This window comes from Sminthopsis crassicaudata, chromosome 5, assembly GCF_048593235.1.
Source record: "Sminthopsis crassicaudata isolate SCR6 chromosome 5, ASM4859323v1, whole genome shotgun sequence".
NCBI classification, from domain to species: domain Eukaryota; kingdom Metazoa; phylum Chordata; class Mammalia; order Dasyuromorphia; family Dasyuridae; genus Sminthopsis; species Sminthopsis crassicaudata.
The window spans coordinates 572,598-586,879 of NC_133621.1; the positions used below are offsets into that span (position 1 = coordinate 572,598).

General features: G+C 41.9%; 1 long non-coding RNA gene across 1 annotated transcript; it reads right to left on the reverse strand.

Annotated features, from left to right (window-relative positions):
- Positions 1 to 1,872: 1,872 nt before the first annotated feature.
- LOC141544501 (uncharacterized) lies at positions 1,873 to 14,245 on the reverse strand. The gene is made up of 2 exons (XR_012482620.1): positions 13,000 to 14,245; positions 1,873 to 5,108 (listed from the first exon to the last, which is right to left on the reverse strand). It is a non-coding gene; the product is annotated as an uncharacterized LOC141544501 (long non-coding RNA).
- Positions 14,246 to 14,282: the final 37 nt, after the last annotated feature.

Consider the following 14,282-nt stretch of genomic DNA (forward strand, 5'->3'; position numbering starts at 1 on the left):
GAAAAACCCAAGCTTTGCTGCTGTCAACCCCCCAAAGAACTTGGGTAAACCCTCTGCATTTTCCCACTGCCCACATCTGATGTAGAGAACAAAACATTTTTCTTTTTACTTTCTCTTCAGCCTATTTCTCTTTTCAATTTAACAAATCCTCTCTCTTCATCAATTGCTTCCAGACAACCCTCCCCACCCAAAACCACTGAGAGGAGCAGAAAGAAATAAAATGGATTGGACATAGGTAGCATTGGGGAAAAAATCCCACATCATCCATGTCCTTAGGGAAGGGAAGTAAGGAGGGAGGGAGAAGGAGGGTCAGAAAATAAGTTGTTTTTCCCTTCCAGATATGGAGCAATGCCACAAGAAACCTTGTTTGGCTAAACGATAAAGAATTACAGGCTGATTACTACGGAATCCAGTGCTAACATTTCCCTAATGGCACCACCAGTGGATGGGCTGATGCTTTAACCCCCTGGGATCTTTACAACATGAATTTACCATTTCACTGCTAATGGGCACAATGATCCATACCAAGTGACTTTTTTCCTTCCCAAACTCTTTCTGCTTATGGACTGACTGAAGGAAGGTACAAACAGGAGGTGTCCTTAAACTGTACTTATGTAGGAATCCCTGCCTTCATAGCTTGCACGCATTCTGGGGGAAGGAAATACATCCCCCACCCCCACTGCATCCCACATTCATCCACCCCTCCAGTACAACTTGTATTTGAAAGTTAGGAGGAGGACTCCAGAGTATTTCTTCATAAATGTGGTTTTTATTTAATTATAACTTTGAACTAAGCCAGGGGGAGAAAAATGAAAGTTAAAAATCTCTGGTACTTTAGAACCTCTTTTTAACTTGCTATGTATGGTAATGAACCTCATTTTCTGGTCTACTTTCCTTTAAAAGTAAGAATTATAGAGTTCTTTTAGGTATAAACTAACTGTTTAGGAAAATAAAGGAGAGCTAGCACTGATGGAGCATTGGAAGGTTTGCAAAATTTCACATATGCTATTTCATCCGATCTCTACAACCACCCTATGAGGTAGTTGGCACCCATTTTACAGATGAGGAAGCCAAATTAGTTGAGGAATTGAATACATTCCAAAAATAAATTCCTGAGGTGGGCTTAGGACATAGGTCTTTCCAGATCCACAATTAAAGATATTTTCTGTCCCACTTCCTTCTGGAGATCATGAATTGATAAACAAAGATCCTTCCCTTCGAGACTTCTCTTTGAGAATTACAGGGAGGTACAATGTGAAATGTTAGGGTCAAGGGCAAATCTCAAGAGCAGAGTTTGAGGCACTCGGAGGCTTACTCTGCCTGAGCCCAACAGGGTATTGATGGCATTGAGTAAGCCTCATCCAAGGAGATGGAAACCCTCCTCAATCTTGATTATGCATGTGGCTCTGACACTCTCGGACACATGACCTGGGGACTATAGAAAAAGGGGTTGCAGAAAGGGGAGGATCAAAGGATGAGAGCATTAGGATTGTGGGAACTCAATGTAGTGAAATAATAGAATATTGTTGCTGCATATTCATGTGTATCCGGTGTTCTATGGGGGACCTCTTGAGGTCGTTCTTCGATTCAGATAATGGAAGCCATGAGCTCTGAAACCCTGGTGAAGGTAAGACGCTAGTTGACCCTGTTGAGGTTGAGCAACGGGAGCTAAAGGTGAAAGAATGTAAATGGGGAAGTGGAATTTCAAATCCTGGGGCTACTACTTGTTATATGTGACCTTGGATAAGTCACTTCTCACTACAGGACTCAGTTTCCTCATCTGTAAAATCTATAATCCTCTACAATTCCATGATCCTATCATGAGGGATGTAGAAGACCCTTACCCAAAATGACTACTCAGAGATCACTCAGTAGAAGTCAGAAAAGTTTGTTTACTGAAAACTTCTGGAGGATGAGCTGTCCCATTTGGAGATAAGAAAGAGAAAGCTCATGGTAGGAGGCCTAAAGAAATTGTAAAGATACACAGCTTTTATATGAGATTACATCACAAGGGGAAGGGGAGGCATCTCATTGGTTGTTGCTATTCGGAGAGATTGGAATGGAAGGTTTCTGTTACAAAGGATTACATCATAAATTGGGAAGCATTGAGAAATAGGTACCCTCTCCTCTTAATTGAATGTTAGACATTGGTGCCAAAGGCAGATTCAAATGGAATGCTTTGTTTCCCTGATTCTGAGAGGAATCATCAGTCAGACTTTCAAACTTCAGATTGCGGAGCTGACATCATTTAAACTAATAGTCTAAATATTGATAACATTGAACAAGGATAAATGTCATCATTTCTGGTTAAGTAATTATTGGCATTATTGGCTTGCACACACCGTACTTATTATGTAGGTCACAGACATAGAAATAATAGAAAGATACAGAAAAAGAATTTAAACATTCCTGTAAGGTCTTCATTTTATCTCCCCATTCCACACACTATGATGGTATAACTGGAACCTAAAATGATCCAATTCAGCAATTTCTAGAAAGTTAACTGCTTCCATTAATCCATGAGGAAACAATGCCCTGTAAGGGGACAGACTAGAAGAAAGTCTCGCTACTATCTAACAGCTGAGTTTGGACCAGAACTCAGGACTCTTGACTGTAATAGTCAATGTCAATGAGTAGATTCCCATTTGGGGGCCAATTATGTAGGGCAGTGACCAATCTGGGCCCTCTGCACTCATCTCGCCTGACCTCGATTCCTCCTGAATTGGACATTTCCAGGCTCGAAGGTTACAGTTCTGTTTACCTCTAGTTTTGTATGGGAAGCTGATTCTCTGGACAGGACTATGTGTAATATTCTACCCGGTCCCTTCTGTGTCAGCAGAGCTATGCAACAAGGCCTAATCTCAACTCTTTGAACCTTGACATGGCATTGAGTGATACATTCTTCATAGATTATCTGCAATGCTTTTGCAGCAGGAATCATCATCTTGAGGGGTTCAAATGCTTGGTGAGTGCCACTTCCACCCAGGGATTTCTTCTGTAAAGATTACCTTCTGGAGGCAATAAACCTTCTGGACTCAGAAAGGGAGGATGTTAAAAGGCTGTCTTATTACACACCCGCAAAAGCCCATGTGTCCATTATAGAATAGGCACACACCAGGAGAGAGGAAGATCAAGCACTCTCTCCTTCTTCCTGGACACAAGGTCCTTCCCACTTCCCCATTTGCTGGATGCTCCAGGACATACAACTTCCCCCTTCATCTCACATATACTTATCCCTACATATGTTCCCCCTCCCACCATATATATATATATATATATATATCACGTGATCATTAAGATGAGCCTAAGCTCCTCCAGGAAGGAGAAGTTAATGTTCCTAAAGAAATTAAGCATGTGACGGAAGGCTAAGCTACAAACTTTAGCCTACTTTTCTGCTTTCACAACCCCCAGCCAGGTAAGCCTGGTTTTAATTCTAAATTCCAGTTAGAAGATCTACAAAAGGCTGCTCTCTTCACAGGATATTTCTCTCATTTGCATGTTTCTGTGGAAACCCAAGGTCTCACACCTCAGGCTGTACAGTGACCACCAGAAGCAACTAGGGTCCAAAGGGATGGCAAAGAGAGTTCAAACCCAGCCTCGGACCTATCTGGGTGAAGCTGGACAAGTCACTTGACCCCTTTGCCTCAGTTTCCTCAGTTGTAAAATGGGGTTAACCACAGCATCTACCTGCCAGGATAGTTGTGAGGATCAAATGAGATAATTGTAAAGCTCTTAGCACAAGATTTGATGTTAGCTCTTGTTGTTATTGGACAGTTAGGTGGAGCAGCAAATAGAGTACTGTGGATATAGGGAGGACTGAGCTTTAGTTTTGGAACAGGGAAGACTTGTGTTCATCGGTCCAAATCTGACCTCAGACACTCACTCACTGGGTTACTTTGGGTAAGTTACTTAATCACCTGTTTCCTCCTCTGTGAAATGAGCCAGGAAGGAAATGGCTACTCCAGAATCTTTGCCAAGAAAACCCCAACTGGGTCAGACCAGCGCCTTGGGGAAATCACTTTGTTGGCCACGTGGAGGATGCATTGGAGCAAGGGGAGTATCTAGGCAGAGCAACCCAGCTGGACATCCAAATCAAGGTATCTGAAACCAGGGTGGGAGAGCTCTTAAAATAAATGGAGGTGGGGGCAGCTGGGGAGCACCACAAGCACCTGGCCTGCAGTCAGGAAGATTCATCTACCTGAGCTGGAATCTGGCTTCAGAAACTTCCTAGCTGTGTAACCATGGAAAGTCTGTTCACCCTGTCTGCCTCAGTTTCCTCATCTGAAAAATGGCAAATCCCTCGAGTATCTGCCAAGAAAACATCCAGTGGGGTCACTAACAGGACTGAAAGGACTGAAGGAGAATGACTGGGTGGTTTAGTCAATAAACATTGATTAAGCCCAACTCCCTCATCCCATATTAAGCTTTAGCTCCCCACTTAAATGACCTGCTGGCCACACTCCCCACCCAATGACCCCTTCCCAAGAAGGTCCTGGGTTACAACTTCTCTTCAGAGACTCCACAGATTCCCTGATTTCAGGAATGAGGTCAGGCCGTCCTAGCAACTCAGCAGCTCTTACAATGTGTGGTTTCTCTGATGTACAGCAAGCCCAGATCTGGTTCTGAATGTCTTCCCGCACTGATTACATGCAAAAGGTTTCTCTCCAGTGTGGGTTCTCTGATGTGCAATAAAAGTGCTCATCGCTGTCCACACTGGTTACATTCATAACATATTTCTCCAGTGTGGATTCTCAATAGTCTTTCCGCATTGATCATATTCATAACCTTTCTCTCCAATGTGGACTGTCTGAGGTACAGGAAGACTGGAGCTGTATCTGAAAGCCTTTACGCATTGATTGTACTCATCAAGTTTCTCTCCAGTATGGGTTCTCTGGTACAAAGTAGGACTCCCCTTCTGTGTAAAAGCTTTTCTACATTGACTATATTCATAAGGTTCCTCCTCAATATGGATTCTCTGATTTACAGCACAGGTTTCTCTCCAACTGGAGTCACAAGGCCCATCACTCATGAATTTGTGCTTGTGAGCTTCTTCCATAAAAGGTTTAGCTCTGCAATAGTCTCTTTCACTTGAAGTCTGATCTCTTTTTCTGAAATAAATCAATAAAACATACATACAAAGTCACATACACACATATAATTATGTCCTTTTCCCTCCGTTGGCAGAATGTAAGCTGACTTATGCTCTAATTCCCTGGACAAAGAAAATCTGCAAACTTAAATGGCCAGAATTAGCTCTTTGAAAAAGCCACTGGCTCACACCTGATGGATGCTTTCATTTATAAAAAGCTGCATTCACCATCATTTGGATCCTCACAACAAACCTGAGACATAGGCAGGGCCAGCACTCTCATCATATTCACACCTCAGACCGTGAACTCTGGAGGGCCCAGTGACTTAGACCAAAATTCAGTAGCTGAGACTAGAACTGAAGCCATGTGACTGGGCAAGTACAAGACACACTGCCTCCATTTTCAATCTTGTCTCTTCCCTTTCCTTGTCTGTACTTTAAAAAAAAAATTTAATTATGCTCTCTCATGTACGTACGCTGGTATTCACATTATTTTATGATCTATCATGACTATAATCTGGTGATCATTTTCACTTTTTTTTTCTTTCTGCTACATTATAAAATCACATGATGAATGTCAACACTGTTTTTGTGTATTTATTTACCTGAAGCATGGGGGATTTTGTTCTGGCTTAATGCTTTTTTGGGGATAGACATTACATTATTTCTTTTGGGGGGAAAAAATCTTTAAATACCTCTGCTCACCAGAATAAAAATAAATCTTTTGTAATGAACACAATTGGAAAAGTGCATTTCCCATGTCTGAAAATGTCTTTTATGGGAACTCAAGTTCAGTCTCTTTTTCTAAGGAAATGAACAATAAGCTTCAGTATTAGTCCTCTTGCAACCTACATAATTAATACTACACATTGTGTTTAGAGCTGTCCATCTTTTCTTCCTTTTAGGTTTTCTTTTGTTCTCTGCTATGCACTTTTTATTCTTTTTTTGTACATGTACACTTAGGGGTTCTCAAAGCCCTTGGAGATTTGAGAGAGCGGTCCAGAGATTTAGCATCTAAAGCAGGAAATAATCGCCAAATTTTGTTACAAAGATATTTTTCTCTGGGGCTGCATGTTTCAGCCACAAAAGAATTCTTTGTGCAGTGATTCTAAATTATCATGATCAGGTGCATAATGCTTTTGGAAATCAAGCAATTATAATGTCAAACTGACTGCTTCCGAGGGTAGCCTAATCTTTCGTTTTCTCATTATGACATCAAATTGTTTCCAAAGTTTCAGAAAAATAGAACATCTATATACAAATATGCAGAACTCTCCCTAGCTGACTGTCTGGTTCCTGGGTTCTTCTAATTGTATCTCCTTCAAGCTGTAATCACCAACTGAATATCTTACTTGGCTTTAATTCTCAGAGTAGAGATGGAAGACTCTTTGAAAACCATGGACTCTGGGCATGTCCAGTAGAGCCCCCAATGAAATCATCATGGACCACAACTAGCTTTCTTCAAAAATAGACCATAAAGTGCCATTCATTGCAATGCAAAGGCATTGTCTGATTTGAACCTATCCTCTCCTGATGTTGCTATATGTCTTACCGGCAGCTTCTCAAGAGGAATTGGTTGACAACACAGATGAATCACTGAGTGGAATTTCAATGTGTGTCAAATTTTTTTTTTAATGTAAAAAAAAAGTTTTCAAAATCACTGGGGAAAATATTAAAAAAAAAAAAAAAAAAAAAAAAAAAAAAACAGAAACCTTGTAGTTCAGATCCCAATTCCATTGTTCAGCTGCAAATTCTATTGCTAAATTTGATGGCCATTTCTTGATCTTCACTCTTATTGTCTGCTCTGTAGACTTTGACACTGTCATTTTTCCCATTTATTTAAAACAATTTGGCCATATGCACAGCAGAACGTAAGAGGATTCAGAATATGAGAAAATAAATTTCCACTTCAAGAAAGAAAGCCTATCGGCTTTCTTAATACTACACATTGTGTTTAGAGCTGTCTATCTTTTCTTCCTTTTAGGTTTTCTTTTGTTGTCTGCTGTGCACTTTTTACTTTATTTTATTTTTCCCCTTTTCTCCTCCAAAGCTCTCACAAAATGTCTATAATTAAGCAAGGACATATTTTTATGTACTTATACACACACAGACCCATAAACACACACAGATACATACAGATTAGCTATACCAACTAACATACACATGTACATTCATATACATCTACATAAGGCCATACTAGATTGTTTGTCCTGTTTCTCTGAAAGTGGATAGGATCATCCTTCATAAGTCCAAGTCTTTCCATGTTTTTCTAAAGCCAGAACTCATCATTTTCTACTCCACAGCAATATTCCAACATTACAGTAGCTAGTAGTTTTAAATAACCAAAATCGATATTGATTAATAAGTCTAACATAAGGAGTAATTTCCTTACTTTTTGTTTTACATCTATTTTAGCCTTAACTTTATCTGAGATCAATAATTACTAGTAAACCCTGATTTTAAAAATTAAGTTCTTCTCCTGATCATTGGTATGTTTGTATATTTCCTTTCCCTCCTGAGTCTTCTGCTTTACTTCCAACCACTACCTTGCCTATTACTTAACCTACCCCCAACCCCACCCCCACCTCCACCAAGGGTCTTTCCCTTATCCTCTCCAAAGCACCAAAAGTCACAGGACATGGAGCTGAGGGACATTTCAGTCTTACAAAGCTCTACCTGCACCAGAGGCTTCTGAGACAGCAAGGGTTCACCCAAAGGCCAGACCTGGTGAGTGTCAGAGTGCTCTCCTGAAACCAGTTACCCACCGGATTTTGAGAAAAAGCACTTTCTGTGATCCATCGGAATAAAGCCGAGAAATGCCTTACTACAAAAAGTTTCTCCTCCTGGTTAAGGTGAGGGAAAGTTACAGAGTAGCTGTCAGCTAGGTGAATCTGTGTAGGAGAGAGAGGGGGGTGTGCAGTTCCTTCCTTCTCAGAACTGATGTGTGTGATCCATTAGAAAGCAAATTCTGGGAAGAGTTAAGCCAGCAAGCACAGGGGATTTGGGCGTGGGGTGGGGGAGAGGAGTTTTATGTGATCACTTAAAAAAAAGAGAACAAAGTTAAAGAACAGATCCTGTTTGTTTCCCGGGAGGCTGAAAGAAAGGCTTCCTGAATGCCAGTGTGCACAGAATTCGATATTCATCAGGATCTGGACTGTCCGGGTGATGAGACGGTCTCCTGCCAAGTGAAGAAGCCTTAGCTGCTGTCACATTGAGAGCCTGAGGTCACTCTGAGGATGCTAGCCAAAGCAGCCCATGCCTTTGCTTTATGATTGCTTTCATTTGTCTTTGGAAGATATTCCTTAATTGTAATATTGAGTTACACAGAAACAAAAAGCAACTCGGATGAGGAGTAGAGCCTTCCTTTTTCTCCTCCCTTCCTTCCTCCGAATTTTCCTTCCTTCTCTTCCTCCTTCCCTGCCTCCCTCTATTCCTGCCTTGATTGAAAAAAGCAGTATTTCATTCACTCGGGTTTTGTTTGAGCTAAGTCATTTCTATGAGAAACCCAATGATCTAAACATACCCCCAGACGTGTAGAAACTTGTGATGACAAGAGCCAAGAGAATGAGTTGAGAAGCTAAGTGATGGGCCATCCGTAGGAGAGGCCGGCCAGATCTGAGAATAGCCTGACACTTGGGACGGGTCATCCTGCTGCAGCTACAAGAGGGGCTTGGACTTGGGATCTGATGGCCTATTTAATTTTCTTCCATTTCCATCATAATAAATATAGGATTCCCTTTATCAGAGGTTATGGTAAGATGTAAAAAAAAAAATAATAATAAAATATTAAGTTCGCCTCAAACTTAAATGCAAAATGCGGAAAGAGGGGGAAAAAAAGAACATTTCCTGTAGTAACAATTTCCAGGTACACAGTACAGCATGAGATGATTCAATATAAAACCATATATATTGTGGAGCAGCTGGGTGGCACAATGGATAGAGCACCAGCTCTGAAGTCAGGAGGGCCAGAGTTCAAATCTGGCCTCAGACACTTAACACTTCCTGGCTGTGTGACCCCGGGCAAGTCACTTAACCCAATTGCCTCAGCAAAACCAAAACCAAAACCCATACCTATCTATTTCCCAAAAGCTATGTCATAAATCCCTCACAGTGTTTTCAAAGCAACCCAACTTTCCTGTGCTTCCTTTTCAGTTTTTTGTTCTTTTATGAGTAATCCTAATTTTTTTTCTCCTTCCCTCTTTCCTGCTCTAGCCCTAGAGAAGGCACAATGAAATGTGAATGCACACACACATATTCATAAGCAAAAATACACACCCAGATGCAGGTAAGACCACACTATGCGAATTTCTATTTGTCATTTCTTCCTCTGAAAGTGAATAGCATGTACCTTTAGAGGTCTAAGTTTTTCATGTTTTTCTAAATCAGTCATTTCTGAAATCACAGCAGTATTCCATCCCAACCATACTCTATCTAAGAGATTGTCTATGAAAGTTTCTCCTCACCCCTCCCTTTTCTACTTCTACTCTTGGCTACAATGTTTTTGTATACACAAGAAATTTAAAAGACAGCTATCCCTTCCACACTGCAACTTGTTTCATTTAGGTTTCAATATATCATGGGTCACTATAAGAAACCAAATGGTAATTTTGTAGGAAATGTGTGGAAGCTGAAAATGATATACAAAAGCCACCAGAAGAACAGAAGTAAGAAGTTTAGAAATGTACAATGTTTGTATAGTATTCTATAACTTCAACAGAGTTTGTCTTTTCATACCATAATAATTCAGATACCTGTTTTGGTTGAAAGGAGGACAAAAAATTTTGTGTGGATTTTCCAGATTTCAAGTGTACCAAGTGATATGGAAATGATTATTGTAATTGAAAGTATCTATTTTACACTTCAACAATGCTCTAACTAAGCTTATGATACAGTTTAAGGGCAGGTACTGTTAAATCTTCCTTTACATCTTTTTCCTTAGCTCCTTTGACCTTCTTGAGCTCCCAAATGACTCTTATCATCATTTTTTCTCACTCAGTAAAACAATTTTTTAAAGTTTAAATGGCACTGAATATATAGATTAGGAAAAAATGGACCATTTTATTATATTAGTTTTACTTACCCATTATTAAATAACAATATCATTAATGAATGTTGCCTCAAAAACTTTAAATTGAAATCCTATCAAAATGATTATAGGTAATTCACTGAGAAATCATTCATTATGATCAAGTGTGATTTATACCACTATAATATTAGAAAAACAAAGAAGATAAGTGAAACATATTCAAAACAACACCACATGACTTTCCAGGATGGAGGCAAAAGAAGACCCTGAAAAAGTACAACTCGTTTATACTAATAATGTAATAAAAAGTACAAGCATAGTTGGACCTTTTTCAGTATCGTAAAAACACCCATCTAAAAACCAAAAGCAATTATTGTATTAAATGGGGCTACATTAGAACCTGTTCCAATGAATACAGAAGTGAAGCCAGGATGCCTACTCACCCCACTGGACTAGCAATAAGATAAGAGAAAGTAATTTAAAGAAGAAAAATGGGTAAAGGAGATCTCAAACTATCTCTGATTGCCAATGATGTCATGGTTTACTTGGAAAATCCCAGGGAATCAGTGGAGATATCAATGAGCTAATTCATAGCTTAAGCAAAGTTGCGTGTTGCAAAATGAATCTACAAAAGTCAAAACAGCATTTCTGTATAATAATAAGAAAATACAAAAAGCATAATTGAAAGAGAAATCCCATTCCAAATAAGTAAAAGCATGTGTTATCTGGGGATCCACCTTCTAAGCCACACAACAGAGATTCATTTACAAAGCAACCCTAAAGAAATGAAGACAACCTAAATAGCTGGAAGAATGTTCAGTGCTTATGGTTAGGTTGTGTCAATATAGTAAAAATGACAATACTATCCAAAATGATTTACTTTTAACGTTATACTGTCAGGAAGGAAATTTTACAAAAGGGTAAACAGAAACAGTTCTAGGGAGGTATCATTTCCTAACAGAGGCAGGCAGCCTGATAATAAATGGCCCCTGATTGAAGATGCAACTCCTTTTATAAGCACAGAAGAACAGAAATTCTAGCACTGATCCCACAGGGATGAGGAATCATCACTGGTGTGCGTCAAGGAAAACAGCCCCCGCGTCCCAGGAGGATGGATCCTCATGTCTGAAGATCTTTTGGTAAACTGATGGGTCAGAGATGCACCGTGAGGTGGCTGACTGTGAGAGATTTATGGCCAAAGAGAGTTAGACGTCCAAATTGCTAAAGATGGGACAAGGTCTTCTCAAGGGTCCAAACCGTGAAGGAAATGCTGAGAAATATTTTCTGAGAATATTGAGAAGAGAGATTTTCTTTTGTTAATGAACTGAAACCTTGAGAATATGAGAAAGGATTCAATTAAGGAGTCCTACTCCATTCCAATTAGTATTAGTCAGTTCGGTGTGATTCCATAAAGGGGGGATAATTAATAATTAATATAATTAATTATATTATAATATTAGCTAATATAATTAATAGTAATTACTAAGGGATGTACTCATTCAGTACTATTCATTTAGTCACTTACTAACCAAGAATAACATAGACTAATGCTCATTTTACAGAAAACCACACAGCGATAACTGGATGTGATGGGTTTTTATAACAGGCCTCATAAAACTTTAAAGTTCATCACTTCTTCACCAGTTATTACGATGCTCACTTGTGCAGCTACGAGAATGCTGACAAAGACGGTTCTGTCCCGTTTTGCTCGAGTTCCATGTCCAAGGCTAGTGTGGGTGGTATGGTTCAGAAGCCTCTTGCCTAACACGAGGAGGAACTTACCCATCTTATTCTCAATTAATCATTGGAGATATCCCGTGCTTCGCCCAACTTGGGACCCCCGCAAACTGGCCGTTTCTTATTTGAGCTGATGCATCATTGTTGGCCCTCAAGAACAAGGCTATCAACCAATGGGATTCTGTATTTGACTTTGCCTTTCTAGAAGCATCTACATACCAGATCTCATAAAAACAAGATTCTGGTGATCAGAAGCATCTCAGACAATTTCTGAGGAACCCCCTAAGAGAGAGAGACACTGAGCTTTTGCCCAAATGAGCTTCTTTTCTCAAAAACCTCATTCTTTTCAGTTTATCACAGAGAATCCAGAATATGGTTCCTGAATAAAGCACTGAGTAAAATCAAATATGAAATATGAATTAAGAATTAATTTCCTCATCAAGCAAATTACAAGCATATTTTATAGAGTGAAATAAAATCACATCAAAATTCATTTGGAAAAAAACAAGATTACCCATAGCAAGAGAAATGATGAAAAGAAGTGAAGACACAGGGAGTAGCACCTGCAAACTCAGACTACATTATCAAGCTCCAGTCACCTAAACCATCTGGTATTGGTAAATAGGGAGATAAATCAAGGGGAAGGGAAGTTAATAAACTGAAACACCCCCCCCTAAATCATAGAAACGATAAAGCTAACAGCTGATTCTTGGATAAGACTACTAAAATTGATAGTCTTTAACTAATTCAGTTACAAAGAAGAGAACAGAAAATAATCAATAAAATAGCAAAAGAGAAAGGGAAAAACCAGAAGAAACAATAAAAAGGACAATCAGAAGATTGTGCAAAAGAAACTGAGAACATAGAAGAAATAGAGGAATTCCTCCAAAAACAAAAAATGCTTCAACATCAGCGGCCAGACAGAGATGGTGACAAAGTTAATCTTAGAAAAGGAAGTGACTTAGATGCAAAAGAAGCAAAGGAAAAACCTCCACTACAACACACACACACACACACACACACACACACACACACACACACACACACACACACACACACACACACACACACACACTCATAAATGTCCCTCTTTGGGACTGATTCCTCCAGCACCAGCTCCCACAGCATGGCAGGAGCAAGGCCCCACCTGAAGGCACATCAGCAGCAAAAAGACTCCTCCAGGGATTGCTGGTTTCCATAGCAACTCAACAGCAAGGCCCCACCCCTGGGCAGACAAGAAATGGAACAGGCCATACTGAGTTCCATGTGGATTGCAAGTTGTCTCCGGTTTCCTTGGTCCACTCTGGGCACTGGCAGAGCCTGCCTCCAGCGCCCTAGTGTACCCGATGCTTAATAGATCCTTGTTGACTTAAGCCGCGGGAAGGTCGGCTCCCTGAGGGGCCGCTGAGTCATTTCGGGCGGCCTTACCCCGGCCTCCTGTGACCGGTGAGGAAAACTGAGGCCAATGCGTCCAGAGCTGGAAAACATCCGACACCAGATCGGAACTCCTCAGGATGGATCTCCCGGATTCTCTCTGCTGGCCAGACCGCCCCTCCGGGGGGGGGGGGGCTCTTTCCTCGTATCCTGGGCGCTTAGCCTACTGACTGGTACACAGTGGGTGCTTAATAAAGGTTTACTGACTGATCCTGTTCCATTGGGATTGAATCCCTGCCGCCAGACAAGACGGGGCACGTTCTTCTTTTCCGCGGGGCGGAAGCAGCTCTAGTGCAGCGAGGAGCCGCAGCGGGGACAGCCGGGCTCTGTGGAGACTCGGCTGGCCGAAGGGCCGCTGCTTCCCTCCGGGGCAGCCAGCGGGGCTGTTCCGCTTTTCGTCATCATCCGCGGCCCGTCAGCTACAAAGCCCTTGTCTCTGGGCCGCCGGCTTTCCGACTCCCAAGCTGAGAACAATCCGAGGCCGGAGGCGACCTAAGCGAGGGCCCGGGTTACAACTGGCGCGGAGCGCAGTTGGGCGGAGCGCATTTCGGGCCCTCTCACCGGAAAACCCTTCCTCCGCCGTCCCGGAGCTCATGGGGGCCGATAGGTTCCCGCCTCCTCCGGCAGCCCGAGCCTCTCCCTAAGGAGCACCGAGGTCCCAGGTCAGGGTCCGAGACCACACCAGGCGCGGGAGCCCCCAACTGCCTTTCGAAGGGATTCCAACGAGGAGAGTCGGGTCGCTCGGGTCTGCCTCGGCACTCACCCCGGAGCGGAGGTCCCCGCCCCGCGAGCTCCGGGTGGGACCCGGCGCAGCCCCGGAAAGCGGCTCGGGGCCCGAGGTTTTCCGCTCCCGAGGGGCGGGGCTGAGTGCGCGTGCCAGGGGCGGGACGTGGGGGGAGGCGCTCCGAGAGGTGCCCAGCCTGGTGGGGGGAGGCCCAGTGGATGGCGGCCTCGGGGCGGAGCCGGGTCGCTGGGAGGAGTCTTGGGCGGAAGGGG